This window comes from Schistocerca americana, chromosome 1 (genome assembly GCF_021461395.2).
Source record: "Schistocerca americana isolate TAMUIC-IGC-003095 chromosome 1, iqSchAmer2.1, whole genome shotgun sequence".
Taxonomy (NCBI): Eukaryota; Metazoa; Arthropoda; class Insecta; order Orthoptera; family Acrididae; genus Schistocerca; species Schistocerca americana.
The window spans coordinates 121,386,704-121,405,404 of NC_060119.1; the positions used below are offsets into that span (position 1 = coordinate 121,386,704).

The 18,701-nt window shown below is 40.0% G+C and overlaps 1 non-coding gene across 1 annotated transcript; it reads left to right on the plus strand.

Annotated features, from left to right (window-relative positions):
• Positions 1-17,318: 17,318 nt before the first annotated feature.
• On the plus strand, positions 17,319-17,393 carry Trnas-cga. Its single transcript has one exon. It is a non-coding gene; the product is annotated as a tRNA-Ser (tRNA).
• The last annotated feature ends 1,308 nt before the right edge of the window (positions 17,394-18,701 follow it).

Here is an 18,701-nt window from a genome sequence, read left to right on the forward strand (position 1 = left end):
AGTGAGTACATATATGTGTACAGGAATCAGTCAGTTCTGTGCCATGTGTAAACATGGACATATGTTGTATTTATGTTGTCGTTAATAAATATTGTTACCATTGTAGCAGTTCATGGTTGAGAAGTAAAAAGAAGATTGTTATTCAGAAAAGTAATGACTGGCTATGAACTAAAGAGGAGACTGTTATTTAAAAAGTGTTTTTTGTGAAATTGAATATGGTTAACATTAAGATCCAAGCATTTCATGGAGAAGACTATGGGAACTAAAAATGGGAAATAGAAATGTAGCTGAAAATAAATAAATGCTGTGCTGCAAGAGCAGAAACGAGCACAAACAAGTCGGAAGCTTGGGAAGAAGGTAATTTGACCGCAATGAACCAAGTATATGGAGCGATTTTGAACAAGTAACTGATATTCATGAGTGATAAGGAAACTGCATTTGTGATAATGAGAAAGTTCAATGAATTACAACCTAAGGAGTCGACAACACTGAAAACTGTGTGAAGAAACAAGTTGGTCAAACTGAAGTTAAGACTATAGTAACATGGTGATATTTTTCAGCAATTTTTTAAAAAGATAATGAGCAAATTAAAATTAGCAGGCATTAAAGTGGCAGAATGGGAGGAACTAAACTACATGTAGAGAATCTTGCCAGAACTTTTGCGTTGTGTTGGGGACTTGATGGACGTTTTGAAGGAAGATCAGCCAGTCAAATAGATTAAAGGTAAAATTCAAATGACGGCTGTAAAAAATAAGAATGGAAACAAAGGTGTAAAATCCAGTGCTTTTGGCGCTGAATAGAAAACCAGTGCAAGCTAACAGGAGACGTTACATAGCAGATGTGGGAAACCAGGACATTTCAAGGGGGACTGTTGCCAGTCAGGAAGAAGCAGAGATTCGTGGAGGAGGTCATGGCAGTTAGAACATGGGCAAAGTGAGTAGCACATTGTAGGTAACAAGATGTAGCCCATATGGTCAAAGTGAACAGTGTGGTTCAAGTGGCAGCCATCTATGAGTATGCTGAGGTTAACAACACAACGGAAACAGTATGGGCAGCTTTGTAACAGAAGTACAAATCCTGGTGCATGTAATAACATTGAGTCATGTAACAGCACATACATTGATTGGTTATTGGCTAGTGGTTGCACAGTTGTGGAGTTAGAAGGTAAACAAAATCTACAGAAGAAATTCTTTGTCATGACAATTTAAACCTAGAACATGGAGTACAAGAAGTAATGAAATATGCTCAGAATTTAAGATCTAAAAAAGAAATAGTTACAACACAATAGTTGTGATGATTTTACTGCTATATTTAGTAAGCAAATAAACCACAAATTTCCTAAATTGTCACTGAAAGGAAATATACATCCAATACTATTTCTCAAAGCATTCAGTAATATGTTACGTTGAAACATGGCTTGATTATAATGAGATTCATCATAAGTTACATGAAAGGTGACACATAACAATGGGGAGTGCTCCAGTTAAGATTTTATGACTTATGAGTTTTAAATCACTTTTAAGTCTAAATACTGGATTGAGGGTACTCAAAAGAAATTGCATGAGGAATTGTTAGTTACCAAGCCATATAATAGTAATTACTGGAAAGGGTATAGCCATGTCGTGGAGGGGCACATAAACAAGACAAAATACTTGGATGACCCAAAAATAAAGGAACATTTACTGGAAATAATTATTAGCAGTTTACTTTGCAGAGTAAAGGGTAAACATTTGAAAAATATTTCATCATTATTAGAATACTTAGAACAGACAGACACTGTAGAAAAATTATCTGACAGATGGCTGGCTAATGATGACAGTAGTAACCAACCCATACTAACAGTGTGGTAGCAATGAATGGTCCAAGGGCAATTGAAGTTGTAATACCCAAAAACTAGAAAGAGGAACAGACATTCACAAGTACCATAACACAGTACATGAGTAGGAAAATACTATGTATAATAGTACATACTTCAAAAAAATATATATCTAAAAACAAAGATTCTGAAACTTACCAAACGAAAGCATTGGTACGTTGATAGAGACAATAACAAGTACACACACAAATTTGTGTGTGTGTGTTTGCGTTTGTTATTGTCTCTATCAACATACCAACGCTTTCATTTGGTAAGTTACAGAATCTTTATTTTTAGATGTGTGTGTGTGTGTGTGTGTGTGTGTGTGTGTGTGTGTGTGTGTGTGTGTGTGTATATATATATATATATATATATATATATATATATATATATATATTTCCCATATGGAATGTTTCCCTTGATTATAGTACATAGTTCAAAATAGAAATAATAAAGGAAGGGAAAGCTAATAGGCTCTGTGGAATGGCTCAGTCCCCAGAAGCATACGTAGAGCCCCCAGAAGCATACGTAGATGAGACACATGTAAGCGACAGTTCACTCATAAAAATGTGATAACAATAACAAATATCTGATGAACTTTTGCAAGAATGTGATGAAAAAAACAAATAAGTATTTCAAACCAAAAATTCTTGGTTTACTACAAAATATACCAACTTATATTGTCCTAGATCCAGGAAGCGAAACTTGTGTTTTTGGTGAGAGATTCCTGGAACAGAAAAATTTATTAAACAGTTTTCGTCAGCTACCTTAAATGAAATAAAACTTATTGGTGTTACAGGTACAAACGATAAACTAATTAGAAAAAAATGGCTGATATAGTTTAACATTGAAGATTATACATCTGAACTTTCAAATATTAGGTAGTCAGACTGAATGCTACAATTGTGTTAGGCATTGAGCGGATAACATAAAACGAAGTATCATTAAACTATAATGAAGAACTTTTCCATGTGCACCGAACATAGGAATAGTTCACTTGCTGTTAGATACTAGTACATGACAGTTGTTAGAAATAAAATTTATAGCTGAAGCTAATAATATTCTTAAAGAATATTCCTAATAAACAAAAGATCATAACTATCAATAATGACCAGGAAGATGTAAATGGGATTGTTAATATGTCTACAAGCTTAAGTCAAAGTGAGAAGTATACGCTGATATCAGTATGAAATGTGGCTGGGATAATTAAGAATTTCGAATGTAAGTGAAAATAAAATCACATAAACTGTATTGTATTAGATCTTATACAATATCTATGATTTTAATAAAGGAGAGAATTGGAAATTATTGAAATTTTGGACAGCTGTTGCAGTAATCCTTTAGTAATGGTCAAAAAACCAGATGGATCAGTCAACTTAGTATTGGATCCATGGAATGTAAATAATATAATAGAGCTCAAAAGGAATAGGCCACCAACAAAACTGATTAATTATTAACTAGATTTACTGGTGCTAATTATATAACCATTATGGACACGGCAGTTCTTTAGCAATGAATCCAAGGAAGTGTCCAGCATTTTGTTTGATAAAAGATGCTACCAGTTCAGAGACTAACCATTTGGATTAAATGTATCAGTGCCTGTTTGCAAAAGAGCTCTAGACAAACCTACATGACAACAACTAAAAGAAAAAATATTGATGTATGTAGACAATATTGTAGTTACATCTGAAAAATGGAATGAGCAATGTGAAACTTTAGAACAATTATTCATGAGACTCGAGTCACAAGGTGTAGCTATTAAGTTATCCTCAGCTCAGTTCAAGGGAGATGAAGTGCATTTCTTGTATTATTAATGCCAAGGGAATAAAACCAGATCCACATAGGGTAGATCCTGAACAAGTAAACAAAAAGCAGATGAAATCACATCTGGGAATGATAGTTTCCATATGCAATTTCTTGAGAATGTAGTTTTAATCACATCTGACTTACTAGCTACAATTAAACAAACTACTCCATGGAAGATGACTGAACAATGTAAAGCAGAGTTCAGATTAACTAAAGAAAGTTTAGCAAATGTACAATTATTATTCCATTTCACTTAGCAGCAGGTCCCTCAGCTCATGGATTAGGGTGTCAGATTTTTCAGTAAAGTTGTAGAGAAACATACAATACAACACAGACCATTTGCCTTTGCAAGTAGGATCTTAATTCATCATGAAATAAATTACAGTATTACATGAAAGGAAACCTTTATCATGGTACAGTCATTCAAAAAATTCAAATACTGGCTAAGAGGAAATGAAACAGTAGTACATAGTGACCACTGCATTATTAGAAAGTACGTTACTCTACAGCAGACTCACAAGAGGGGTATTATTTCTACAAGAATTTTAATTCTCTACATAATAAGTAAGAGACAACGTAAGAGAGAATGTCGTACAGGCAGCCCAACAAGCAGAAGTCTTGTTCAATGAAGCTAAGGCCTGGTTTATCATGAACAAAATAAAAATTAATGAAGAAAAAACTCAGAGGATGATATGCAGCCTCAGCAATACCAGAGCACTGCGTCACGCAGTAGATATTAAACTTCTGGGCTTTCTCATTGATATCAAATTAACTTGGCAACAGTAGACAAACATGTGTGTTCCAAACTTTCACAAGTCTTGTACCTCTTGAGGAAACTGACAAGTATAGTACCAGAACAGTACCTGCTAACTGTGCACTATGCAATGTTCCAAAGCCACATCAGTTATGAGCTGTTGTTCTGGGGCCATTCTGCAGGCTAAGAAATTATGGTCTTATGTCAAAGCGGTAGGTGGATAAAAAAAAATGTCCAGACACTCTGTGAACAAAATGATACTGAAACAGAGGGTGACAGACTAAAGGCCGAAATACTAAATGTCTTTTTCCAAAGCTCTTTCACAGAGGAAGACTGCATTGTAGTTCCCTCTCTAGATTGTCGCGCAGATGACAAAATGGTAGATATCGAAATAGATGACAGAGGGATAGGAAAAAAATCATTCAAAAGAGGAAAGGCCACTGGACCTGATGGGATACCAGTTCCATTTTATACAGAGTACACGAAGGAACTTGCCCCCCTTCTTGCAGCGGTGTACCGTAGGTCTCTAGAAGAGCATAGCGTTCCAAAGGATTGGAAAAGGGCACAGGTCATCCCCGTTTTCAAGAAGGGATGTCGAGCAGATGTGCAGAACTATAGACCTATACCTCTAACGTCAATCAGTTGTAGAATTTTGGAACACGTATTATGTTAGAGTATAATGACTTATCTGGTGACTACTCTGTAGGAATCAGCATGGGTTTCGAAAAAGACAATCATGTGAAACCCAGCTCGCACTATTCATCCACGAGACTCAGAGGGCCATAGACACAGGTTCTCAGGTACATGCCATGTTTCTTGACTTTCGCAAGGCGTTCGATACAGTTCCCCACAGGCGTTTAATGAACAAAGTAAGAGCATATGGACTATCAGACCAATTGTGTGATTGGATTGAAGAGTTCCTAGAGAACGCAGCATGTCGTTTTCAGTGGAGAGAAGTCTTCCGAAGTAAGAGTGATTTCAGGTGTGCCACAGGGAAGTGTCGTAGGACCGTTGCTGTTCACAATATGTATGAATGACCTTGTGGATAAAATCGTAAGTTCACTGAAGCTTTTTGGGGATGACACTGTAATATAGCGAGAGGTTGTAACAATGGAAAATTGTACTGAAAAGCAGGAGGATCTGCAACGAATTGACGCATGGTGCAGGGAATGGCAATTGAATCTCAATGTATGCAAGTGTGATGTGCTGCGAATACATAGAAAGAAAGATACCTTACCATTTAGCTAGAATATAGGAGGTCAGCAACTGGAAGCAGTTAATTCCATAAATTATCTGGGAGTAGGCATTAGGAGTGATTTAAAATGGAATGACCATATAAAGTTGATTGTCGGTAAAGCAGATGCCAGACTGAGATCCATTGGAAGAATCCTAAGGAAATGCAATCCGAAAACAAAGGAAGTAGGCTACAGTACACTTGTTTACCCACTGCTTGAATACTGCTCACCAGTGTGGGATCCGTACCAGATAGGGTTGATAGAAGAGATAGAGAAGATCCAACAGAGAGCAGTGCGCTTCGTTACAGGATCATTTAGTAATCGTGAAAGCGTTACGGAGATGATAGATAAACTCCAGTGGAAGACTCAGCAGGAGAAATGCTCAGTAGCTCGGTATGGGCTTTTGTTGAAGTTCGAGAACATACCTTCACCGAAGAGTCAAGCAGTATATTGCTCTCTCCTACGTATATCTCGCGAAGAGACCATGAGGATAAAATCAGAGAGATTAGAGCCCACACAGAGGCAGACCGACAATCCTTCTTTCCACAAACAATACGAGACTGGAAAAAAAAAAAAAAAAAAAAAAAAAAAAAAAAAAAAAAAAAAAAAAAAAAAAAAAAAACACACTGTAAACCAATTTTCACCAGGTTAGGGTTAGAAGTTCTGACTGTTTACATCTACATGTACATTTATACTCCGCAAGCCACCCAACGGTGTGTGGCAGAGGGCACTTTACGTGCCACTGTCATTACCTTCCTTTCCTGTTCCAGTCGTGTATGGTTCGCAAGAAGAACGACTGCTGGAAAGCCTCCGTGCACGCTCAAATCTCTCTAATTTTACATTCATGATCTCCTCTGGAGGTATAAGTAGGGGGAAGCAATATATTCGATACCTCATCCAGAAACGCACCCTCTCGAAACCTGGACAGCAAGCTACACCGCGATGCAGAGTGCCTCTCTTGCAGAGACTGCCACTTGAGTTTGCTAAACATTCTCCGTAATGCTATCACGCTTACCAAATAACCCTGTGACGAAATGCACCTCTCTTCTTTGGATCTTCTCTATCTCCTCCGTCAACCTGATCTGGTATGGATCCCTCACTGATGGGCAATACTCAAGTATAGGTCGAACGAGTGTTTTGTAAGCCACCTCCTTTGTTGATGGACTACATTTTCTAAGGACTCTCCCAATGAATTTCAATCTGGTACCCGCCTTACCAACAGTTAATTTTATATGATCATTCCACTTCAAATCGTTCCGCATGCATACTTCCAGATATTTTACAGAAGTAACTGCTACCAGTGTTTGTTTCGCTGTCATATAATCATACAATAAAGGATCCTTGTTTCTATGTATTCGCAATACATTACATTTGTCTATGTTAAGGGTCAGTTGCCATTCCCTGTTCTAAGTGCCTCTCTGCTGCAGATCTTCCTGCATTTCGCTACAATTTTCTAATGCTGCAACTTCTCTGTATACTACAGCATCATCCACAAAAAGCCGCATGGAACTTCCAACACTATCTACTAGGTCATTTATATATATTGTGGAAAATAAGCCAGTATATATTGAACTGCCTCTTCCACATAAAAAGAAACCATGATATCAACAGAAGGAGAAATTAAGTTTACAAATACAGCACTCACAACAGAGACAGTATCGACATGCCAAGGTGTTAATTAGCAAAGACACAAAACAGCTTCCCAATGGTGGCCCTAAAATTGTTTAATGCTCTACCTGATGACATTCAGTCTTTACCATGGGAGCAGTTTAAAACTACTATTCTGTGTAGACTAAAAGAGCAACCCTTCTACAATATTGAAGAATTCTTCTCTAGTAATAGCATAGTGTTTACTTGAGCTGCAGCTCAGTTCCATGACTCCAACAGCAACCGTTATATTTAATTTCATTATATACTTGTATCTATTTTATTGTTGTGATATTATTGTAATCTAATTTATAACTTAAATATGTCTTGCAGTATTAAACTACTACCATAGTAGAGTTGTACTCATGTATTTCGATAATGTTGTATCCTGACGCTGTCTATCCAGCTGTGGCTGTTGAAAGACACAGAACTGGTAATAAAGGTTGAAGCAGAGACGTGTGGTATCACCACTTACGGTCATTAATGTGCGGTGAACTGGCTTTATTGCCATGCCCACGCACTATGTTCAAGGGGGAGGCTTGGTGATGGAATGACTAGAGCAGATTTGGTCGAGACACATTTATTCTTCAGAAGACTTACATTATGTTACAAATGCAATGCATCATCAACATACATCCATACAGGCACATTGCCCTAGCGGTACAGCTTGAACACAGATCCCGCAGGGTATACACTCCAGTGATGAGCTGTGGTGTGACCGCATGGACCGAGTGAGACAAAGGCCGTGTCGCCGAATGTCTGGCTCCTGGCGCGAGCAGAAGCACCGCGATGTCTGCAGAAGGGAGGAAGGCTCTGTCAAACGGAAGGGTGCACTCCGCAAAATGAGTGACTGCGTTTCAGACTGCGCGTATGTGTTTGTGGGGGAGTCGCATTGACTAGACGCACGTGGTCAGCGACGGTGAAGTCCGTGGAGCAGAGACATGTGCCGCATTGCATTGACCAGCTCGCACTGTCTACCTGCTTTGTTCCGTGAGTCTGGTCCACGACGCACCATTGCCAAAATTTAGCATAACAGTATAGCTGCACTCGTGAACGCCAGGCGTCACTTACTTGTGTCGGCTGTGCCGTAGTTCAGCCTTTTGAGTGTTTGAACGGTGCGGCACCACACAGATCCTCCCTTGGAGAGCAGGGCTCTGCAACAATCTTTCTGTGGCATGCGTGTATTTAAAGTTCGCACGCTGTGTGATGACAGTGCGGCAGAGTTGGCAGGGGTCGGTCAGCTTTGAAAGGGCGGCAGCCCGTGACATCAGCGCGCTGGACCGGTGAGTGTGCGGTGGGTGTGTCCTCGCGCAGTCGGCTAGTGACAGTGGCATGAAGCACTGGCTACAATTGTCCGTAGCATGCGAAGGCACCTGCTGCAGGTAAGTTGGTATCACATCTTGAAGGCACTGACATCTTAATAATAATGCTGAGCATCCACAAGAGCTACAGAAAAAGTTCACTATTTACATTGTTCAGAGTGACAAGTCCAAGTGTTCATACGTTACAATGTTCCACAAGTTCACTGAGTGAGTCAGTCGCAAGAACACAGTGCAGCATTCGAACCAACCTCAACGCTCGAGACAACGGAGGTCTGGAGAATTTGCGCGAATGCGGTACCATCGGGACTCAAAAGTGGGTCCAGGAGCCACGGCAGACAAGTCGGGCAGTGTGGAGTGCGATGTCCTGAGCTCGACAGCGACATGAATACATTAAATTGACACGAATGCCGAACTGGCCTCAACGCCCGATGCGGCGGAGGCAGAGGGACACGAAGGTGGGTCCAGGAGCTGCGACGGACACGGGAGGCGTTGTCCGGGGCTTGGCATTTGGTGGCTCGTGTGCGTGTTTGCTGCTTTGGGTGGTGCAGCGCGTTGGTGACGCAGCATGGCCATTTGAATCGGACGCAGGGGCCGGCGCGTGTGACGTAGTCTGCTGGCGGCTGTGATGGGGATGACTGGTGCGCCTGTGGTGGGTGCGTTCTGGGCAGCCACGCTGGCTACCTGGGCGTCACTTACATGTGTCGGCTGTGCCGTAGTTCAGCCCTTCACACATTTGAACAGTGCGGCCGCCACAAGGTAATAAAGGTAATGACAGTATTGTTCTGGATGCACTGTTGTAGATACCAATAGATATGCAAACATATAAAACTACAACAAAAAGGGGTCAGTTTACAATCAATTTCCTAAAAGACAATAAGCATGAAAAAGATAGAAAACATATTTTCAATAACATAGTAAGTAATTAAAAAACTGATTCATGCTTACAAATTCATATTTAATACCTCAAAGTAACAAATTACTGGACAGAGATTGATGGAAGCTATATAGAAGAATTTTACTTCATGAAAGTAAGACATCAGTAAAATGGTTATTGTGTACACCAAAAAGTGGAGCGGAATTACTAACACAATACATACAACTAAGTTCACACATTTCGGTGCTAAAAATGTGCACTTCCAATGAAAAAATACTACTCTTTTCAGAGTTTAAATAGATAAGTAAGGAAAATACTTAGGAATGGGGTCTTATGTAAAAAAGCATAATCAGCAACCTGTGGAATACAAACCCTTTTGTGTCCACTAATATCTAGATGTTATGGGATTTATTGGCTATGGACTTGTACGGTCTGCTGCCAAAAGAGCAGGATAGAATGACATATATTCTTTAGTAATTGAATGGTTACCAAAGCTGACAGCATTACACCTACTGAGGAAGGCTACAACTAATTGTACAATATCAATATTAAGAGACCACTATTTTAAAAATATCAGTACCCCCAGTAAATTACCATCAGATGATGGAACACAGTTCACAACTGGGAAACCTAAGGACTTGTTAGCATGGGAAAATGTGGGACATATATTAATAGCAAAATACTGCACCACAAGTCAGTTGTGACACAGAGTCATGCGAGAGCTAGAATGAGAGGTAGAACGTATTATAAAAACAAACATTCTATGAGAATCTGGAAAGGTACTAAACAAATGACCACATTTAATTGCAAAACTGTCATCTACAGAAGTACTAGGTTGTAAATCAGGAGGAGGACCATTATTATATTGGACAGACTGGCCAAGCACACATACAGTTTTGCAAAAGACAAGAAGTACAGTTAAAGGATTGTTAATTAAAGAAGATGAAAAGAGAAGAAGAATATGTGAAATAGGCACCTCACTACAATACAAGGTAGGAGATGTAGTATTAATCGAAAGATACTAACAGAGCCTGAAAGTCTCAAAGAAATTCTGTCCACTATATGAAGCACCTTTTATTATTGAAAGATGCCTGTGTTAGCCAATCCCACATCAGAGAAGAAAAAGGAATGTTGAGCACTCAGTTTATGGGACCATTCATAGCTTAATAAAAATAGAAGTAAAATAAAATAAAGAAGGTTAGGACCAATGTACCCAATTTCAAAATTGGTGGCGAAGGAAGTTTTTTCTGAAACTCTTGAGTACACACTGTGAACTTATGTGGAAGTAACATTTTGGCTATATTCTAATTAGGATATAATACTACAGTACTTACCTAACATTTTGGAGGATGAGAGACAAACATTAGTTTTTGCTCAGTCATGGTTGAGAAAATACACTAATGTCCAAAATTAAAGCAACAGGTGGAAATTTTGCAAGGTTGTTTACCTTTTGACAAAACAGTATAAAAGGGTGATAGTAGAGTACAGAACAAGTGTAACATGCATAACAATAGACAAGCATGTTCTTTGATTTTTCCAACTTAATGGATTTGCACACACGTTCTGACAATTGGGTATGCTCTGTATCAGGTGTGACCACCTCTGGCAGCAGTACAGGTCTGACAACAATGGGACATACTGTGTCATCAAACTCATGTTGAGACAATAACACTCATTCCTCCAACAGAGCTGGTTGTAAGTCTTGGAGAATGGTTGGTGTCTACTGAGGTGATGCAACCCATCACGCTAGTGCATTCCAGACATGGTCTATGGCAGGCTGTTCCAGCTCGCTGGCTCCGTTGTGAGCCGCGGAGCGCTCCCTGCTCCAGGGAGCCATGTTGCTCGCTGCAACCATTCAAGTGGGCTGGCACATGGCATGGCTGGCTGAGGCAGGCGGCAAGATAGGCGTTGTGATGTGCCAGCTGCGTCTTACAAGATCGACAACCTCATACTTTTAGCTGCTAAGACGTGGTGACATGCTACACCAGGAAATACGATATTCAGGAAATAAACAAGAAACAACTGTTTTACAAGAAATTGCATACTAAATTTATTGGGCCTCTGTAGCTTCACATTTTCTTTTCATTACAAGATCGGAAATAATCAGGCGCCAAAGTGTTCGCAGCATTAATGCGGAGGATGGCCTTCATTGTTGCATCCTGAAGAGACAATCATTCCTTATTTTTTACTCTTTTCATTGCTGAGAAAAGCTGCTCACAACAATACGTAGATCCAAACATGCACATGATCTGAGCGGCATTGTTGTGAGGCCTGGGAAATGTTCTTTGCTGGAACAAACGATACCATCGTGACAAATCCAACATGTTGTAGTACCTCTCTTTCAACAAAGTTGAATTTTGCAAATCAATAAGCTACAATTGAAGTGAGGATGACAAGTCGTCAGAGAAAACTGAAGGAGTGCTGAACACCGTAAGTTCCATTTCCAAACTAGTGAGGTCTAGGAATCGTGTTTCAAATGACATGATGCACTGCTTTAAGTTTGCTTGGTAATCGCCGAAAGTAGTACCTTGACGTAGCTTTAAAGAAGCAAGATGATTAAAGAACTTTAAATGTCCATTACTTATCTGCCTCTCAAATAAACGTAACTTTTCCATGAACGCTTTGATCTGGTCTTGCATGTCAACAATTAGCTGCCCTTTGCCCTGCAATGACAGATTTAAATTATTCAGATGCGTAGTTACGTCAGCTAGGAACGCCAGGGCTGATATCCATTTTATGTCTTTCATACAACGCATTTCTTCCCCTTTCATTTCGAGAAAAAGGGATATTTCCTCACGAATGGCAAAGAAAACATCAAGAACTTTTCCTCGACTCAGAAAACGAACTGTACTGTGGTAAGGTATATCCCCATACTCCGCTTCCATAGCTTTCAGGAATCCTTTGAATTGGCGATGATTCATACCGTGATGCTGCACAAAATTCACACACTTCACGACATCTTTCATTACGCCACCTAACTCTACTGTTTCAGCACACAGAGCCTCTTGGTGAATAAAACAATGAAGAGTCAGAATGTCTTTCCTGAATTCGTCCCTGAATTTATTTTTCAAACGAGAAGCAAAACCATGGTGACGCCCTATCATTTGTGGTGCACCGTCTGTCGCTACAGAATGGAGCTTATCCCACGGCAAATTCATATTGTCCACTGATTCATAAACAGCTTAAAAAATGTCATGTCCTGTTGCGGTGTAATCGAGTGGTACCACATCCAAGAGTTCTTCAGTTACTTGCAGCTCCATCATGTCGACACCACACACAAAGACTGCAAGCTGAGCACAGTCCGATATGTCGGTGCTTTCGTTAAGCACTAGTGAAAATGCAACAAAGCTCTCCGCCTTTTTCCTGAGCTGTGTCTCTAGATCCGCTGCCATGTCTAGGATTCGACGAGACATTGTTTGCTTCGACAGGCAAACCCCTTCAATTGCCTGCACCTCCCTTGCAAACAAACATTCTGCAACTGCTAACATGCACGATTTTACGACTGGTCCCACCGAAAACGGCTTGCCACTCGTCGCAATGATGTGAGTGACCCTGTAGCTTGCTCGAATTGCAGATTCAGTAGTGTTTTCTCCGCTCTCATTCACCTGAAAATTATAAACGCATTACAGAACATGAACTATGTTGCATGTTTTGATACCCTCCATATTACGAACCGCTTTTCAAACTTACGTCTCCTGGTATGTCGTTCTTAAGCCAGGATACCAGTTCTCTGTGTGCAATGCCTTCTACCTGATCATAGTGTGCTGCGTGAAGATGTGTATAATGTCGTTGTATATTGTACCTCTTTGCAGAATTAAATACTTTATGAGATACAAGACACTGTGGACGACCATCCCTCTCCAATGAATAGAAAAGTATCCTCCAATAGAGGTATATGGCTCCCGCGGCTAGTCATAGCTGTCATTGAACACAGATTACTGCGTCAGTTGTGGCTGCATGCGGCCAGGGTGCAGTGAGTTCACTTTCCCCCTCCACGTGGCCTCCGAGCTGCCGCAGTGAGCGCTCCGGCTCCCTGGAGCTCAGTTGGAACAGCCTGGTCTATGGGATTCATAACAGGACAACAAGCAGGCTACATCACATGAGCGATATCTTCCATTTCCAAGAACACATCAACAACCTTTGCTCTAAGAGGTCAAGCATTATCATCTATCAGTATGAAGTCTGGGTCCACAGCAACTGGTCCCCTTTGCTCTAAGAGGTCAAGCATTATCATCTATCAGTATGAAGTCTGGGTCCACAGCAACTTTCAACAATCGCACATAAGGTTCCAAGATCATCTTACCTGATACTTATCATACCTGATAGTAGTTAAACTTTGCTGATTCACCTGAACAATTTCATGAAGTGGTGTTTGAGTGGTCAAAATAATCCCTGCCCACACCATTATGGATCCTCCTTGATATTGTTCTCTTTCCACAATGTTTGAGTTCCGAAGTCATGTTCCATGTTCCCTCCAGATGTGAATCTCTTGAAGATCACTCTCCATACCAAATCAAGTCTCATCTGTAAAAAGAACATTGGCCCACTGTTCGTCTGTCCAGGAGGCATGTTGACACCACTCTAGATGTTCCCTTGTGTGAAGACGTGCCAAAGGTACACATACAGCAGGTCTCCAACAATAAGGACCATTCTGCTGAAGCCTTCTCTACATCCTTTGCCTCGGTACAACATGACCAGTGGATGCTGTGAAGTCAGATGCCAGCTGCCCCACAGTACTAAGGCGGTATGGTTGTGACCTTGCAGCTAATTAACTGTCATACAGTTTCAGTCTCTATAAACTGTAATCACATCCGAGGAACAACAGAACAATTCACATGAAGCCATCAGGCCACATCAGTTTCCGACCATCGTGCTTCCAATTCTTCCTATGGCCATCCACCACTGAGAGTCTGGTAGGCGTCTCATCTGTGCCATACTGTAAGGTGTGAGACTGTGCACACAGTGATTGTGGATGTGAGACTAGCCGGCATACACTACCCCATTTGATAGGTGCCCTGACGTCAGTGTTGGTGTGGTTGTCCATGGACCAGAATGCTATCTTCCATGCAGAACATGATTGTATGGACATCTGTTGCCAGTTTGTATGATTATATCCTGAATCAGACACAGTATGGAGAAACAGGAGTTTATTGCTTTAATTTTGGACACCAGTGTATTAGGTAATTAGCTGATTCAACAGCACGCTGTTGGCAGTGTTAATTTTTTGTGTGCTCTGGTTAAGGGGTAGTGTTAGAAATGGGGTTATGTAATGATTATTAATCTTAAGATTCAAAAGTAGTCTTAGCATAAAATACTATGGCAATTATTGAAGCAATTTTATACTAAATTAGCCTGAAAGGGTTTTGCACCAATGACAGTGAGTGTTGGTTTATGTGTTACATATCTGATGAGGTGGCAGCTCCAAGGGAGACTGTTCATATTTCTGAAGTCAGTGTACCTTTACAACTGCATAAGGTATCCATAGGCATTCCTTATGACCAATTACACCTATTTTGGTAGACTTGTACTCTTCTATCACAGCAAATAACAGTGTTGTTACCAGTACAGTTGAAAAGAGCATAAAAACTTCTTAGATCTATCCAATATGAAAGACATGTTCCAGTGCAACAATGTCCATCCCTTAATAGCATTCAAATTTTTAATACTCTTCTTAAGCTCTGAATGGATTACACAAAGAAAAGATCTTATGGTTTAGATAATATTAAACCAAATTTTATGTGCAAGTAGGCCTATAAGTAATGTTTCGTACATTAGTATGGTAAATTTTATAGTGCAGATTGTAACAGATAAGCAGTTCTGGGAGGGTTTCATAATTTTTCTGTGGTGTGATAGTTATGGTTTAATAAAGTTTTGGAGGTGAAAATATTTTTATATTTTGTTGAAATATTGATCGATATTGTTCAGTTTGTAAGAGTTATTTTCAGGGGAGACTTATTTAGCAGAGTGTTGACTATTTGACTATTTGAAGTGATTGCTTACCCAAGCATAACTTAAAAAACTTAGAATTATGTAATAGGTGATAATATCTAATCATACATTATCATAATGTCATATATGTGTAAGACGGAAATTACTAATTTCTTTATTACTCTCATTCCACAGGCCATTCATAGCAGGGTGTTACAACTAATTGTTATGGCCTATGGGGCTAAGGCTTGTGGTGTCTGTTCTGTAGACTTGGCGAACAACTTCATCTTCTGGTCCACCATTGAAGAACTCCAAGCAGGTATTCTGGGGTTGGGAGTGGAGAGGATGTCCGTCTCTTTGGGGTCTATGTCCTATATTTCTTCAGTTCTAACATTCCTTATCTTACCTTTCCTTGCTTCCTTCCACACCTGGGGTACCATTCTATCCATATTCAGTAGTTCCATCACGTGAACTGTCCTTTTATCCATGTTGTAACACTTGAGTGACTTCCATGTAAAGTTTTTTTTTTTTTTTTTTTTTTTTTTTTCCAATCAATAATAAGAATGAAGAACACATGAAGGGACTGATGCTCACGTTTCATGTGGCTCTGCACCATAGGCCAATCAACTACACAGAGCGAGACAGCCAGAACAGGTCACCCCAAATGTATACAGAATGAATAAAAAAATCAAGATGTAGTTTTTGCCAAGTTTAGTGGAAACATGGTGAATTTCTTGACACTTGGAAGTAATTTTTATCATTTATGGCCGCCAAATTATGACAGATTGCCCCCCCCCCCCCCCCCACCCACCGCCCCACCCCCAATGGAAGTGCTGGGTGACCCAAAATTTCCTTAACATCTGAAAATACACTAATTTGCAGAATAATGTAGAGAGGTTTAAAAATTGTCACACATACTTGAAATGAGAATCATGTATATAATGAGCCATAGTGAGAGAGGGAGTTAGATGTTCCAGCAATCACAGCATGTGGACTTTACCAGAAAAGGCTCTGTTATTGCAGCTTTACTAACAGAATGGAAAATCCGCTAGTCCAGCTTTAGGTACTTCATCATAAAAAGGGTATTTGAATGGGTAAGGTCCTGTGACAAGTGTCGCTGTGAAGAAAATGATCATGAAATTTGAAGCTATGCGTTGTTGAGATGATTGGCCTCATAGTTGGTTACCAGACACATATGCTGCTACTGCTCAGACAGAAATAGAGATTTTAGCAGGATCATCTTGGCATGGTGAAGACAATGTTCATGATGTCTCACATCACACAAGATTCCATGCACTTCCATTTGGAGGACACTAAGGTGTACCCTCCAGTGCCATCTGTGCAAAATACCATGTCATCATGAACTGTTAGGCACCAAGTTTGAGAAGTGGAGAGCATTTGGGGTGTGGGAATTTCAAAAAATGGGGGAAGATGCCGATTAGTTTTCTAACATGTGGACTGATGAAGGTCATTTCATACTCCGAGAGTCTATCAACACCCACAGTTGCAGAATTTGGGATACCAAAAATCCTAGAACTGCACGATAAATAAGTTATGGTGTGGTGTGGATTTACTATATCAATCGTAATTGGACACCTTTTCTTCGTGGAAATGTGGGTTGCTGTTTTCCAAACTGGCAGCATAATGGGTGCAAGGTACAATGTTACATTTCAGAATCACATCATTCTTAGCCTGGTGGATAAACACATGCTGGAAGAAACTTCCTGGCAGATTAAAATTGTGTGCCCGACCGAGACTCGAACTCGGGACCTTTGCCTTTCGCGGGCAAGCGCTCTACCAAGTTCTGCAAGTTTCGCAGGAGAGCTTCTGTAAAGTTTGGAAGGTAGGAGACAAGATACTGGCAGAAGTAAAGCTGTGAGGACCAGGCGTGAGTTGTGCTTCGGTAGCTCAGTTGGTAGAGCGCTTGCCCCCGAAAGGCAAAGGTCCCGAGTTCGAGTCTCGGTCGGGAACACAGTTTTAATCTGTCAGGAAGTTTCATATCAGTGCACACTCTGCTGCAGAGTGAAAATCTCATTCTGGAAACATGCTGGAAGGTATAACTTTTATGGCAGTTGGCTCCATCCCATATTGCTAAATGAGTGAAAAATCTCTTACCCATGTCATTTAGTGACGACTGTCTGCTGAGCCAGCACTTCTGACATACTTGGACCCCTAAGTCCTCAGGATTCAGTCCATGTAATTTTTGGTTGTGGGATTACCTGAATTCACAAGTTTACTGCAATCGTTTGATCTCTTTAGGAATGCATTCGATGGCACTTTTTTCCAGTACCTGCTGATGTGTTGTACTGGGCTGTTCGTAACATTGTCCCTCAACTACAGGTATTGTTGCTGAATGATGGCCGACATGTTGAGTATTTGTAATAAAGAATATCAGCTTGCTAAAAATCAATTGTTAAGGTAATTATTGCTTGTGTACCACGTGGAGCACCATTTTGTTTCTTTTTCTGTTGTTTTGTTTGTCTAATTAAAACCCTGACCATTTCAAGGGTATGTGTTGGTTATTACCTCTCTACCTATGTTATTCTGTGACATATTGAACTTTCAAATGTTAACATACTTTTGGGTCCTCTTGTGTACACTTTTTTTGTGTCATTTGAAAGAAGCTTCCGAGAGAATTTCAATGACATAACATGTATGGGACTTGATGAAACTTTATCAAGATAACAGCACCGCAAACCACTGTCTTCCTGTCAGGAGAAGAGGTTCAACAGTCATATGCTCTATTATACCAAATGTAAACAAGCTCATATCTCAGCTATGGGTTTTTTTTTAAAAAAAATCACAGATGTACCAAGTGCTCAGAACATTGGTCTTGAAGATGGCTACATCCTATAAAGTAGGCTACATGCTATGAAGTCATTCTAGAGAAACAATACTGGGTGTTTAATTTCATCAGTAGTTAACGTCACCACAGACCCACGTTATAAGGCACTTCATACCTTTGGAAGTCGTCAGTGTTTCCTAATAGATCCCTTGTTTGAATTTTTGCCAAAGATAAAGGTATAGAAGGGTTAAGTTTGGTGAGTATGCAGACAATTTTGCATTTCCTGAATGACTATTCCAATTCTCTCCAAATCCTCTCTTAGAAGGGCCTGTCATTACATTCAAAGAAGAGGAGGAGCATCCATCAAGTTGGTACAAAACTGACTACCTTTTTCCAATGGATTGTCTTCTAATAACAGCAACAGCAACACATCTTAGGAACTCAAGATATTTGAGTGCATTCCCATCAATAAAACAAATGATGTGGGTCTTTAAA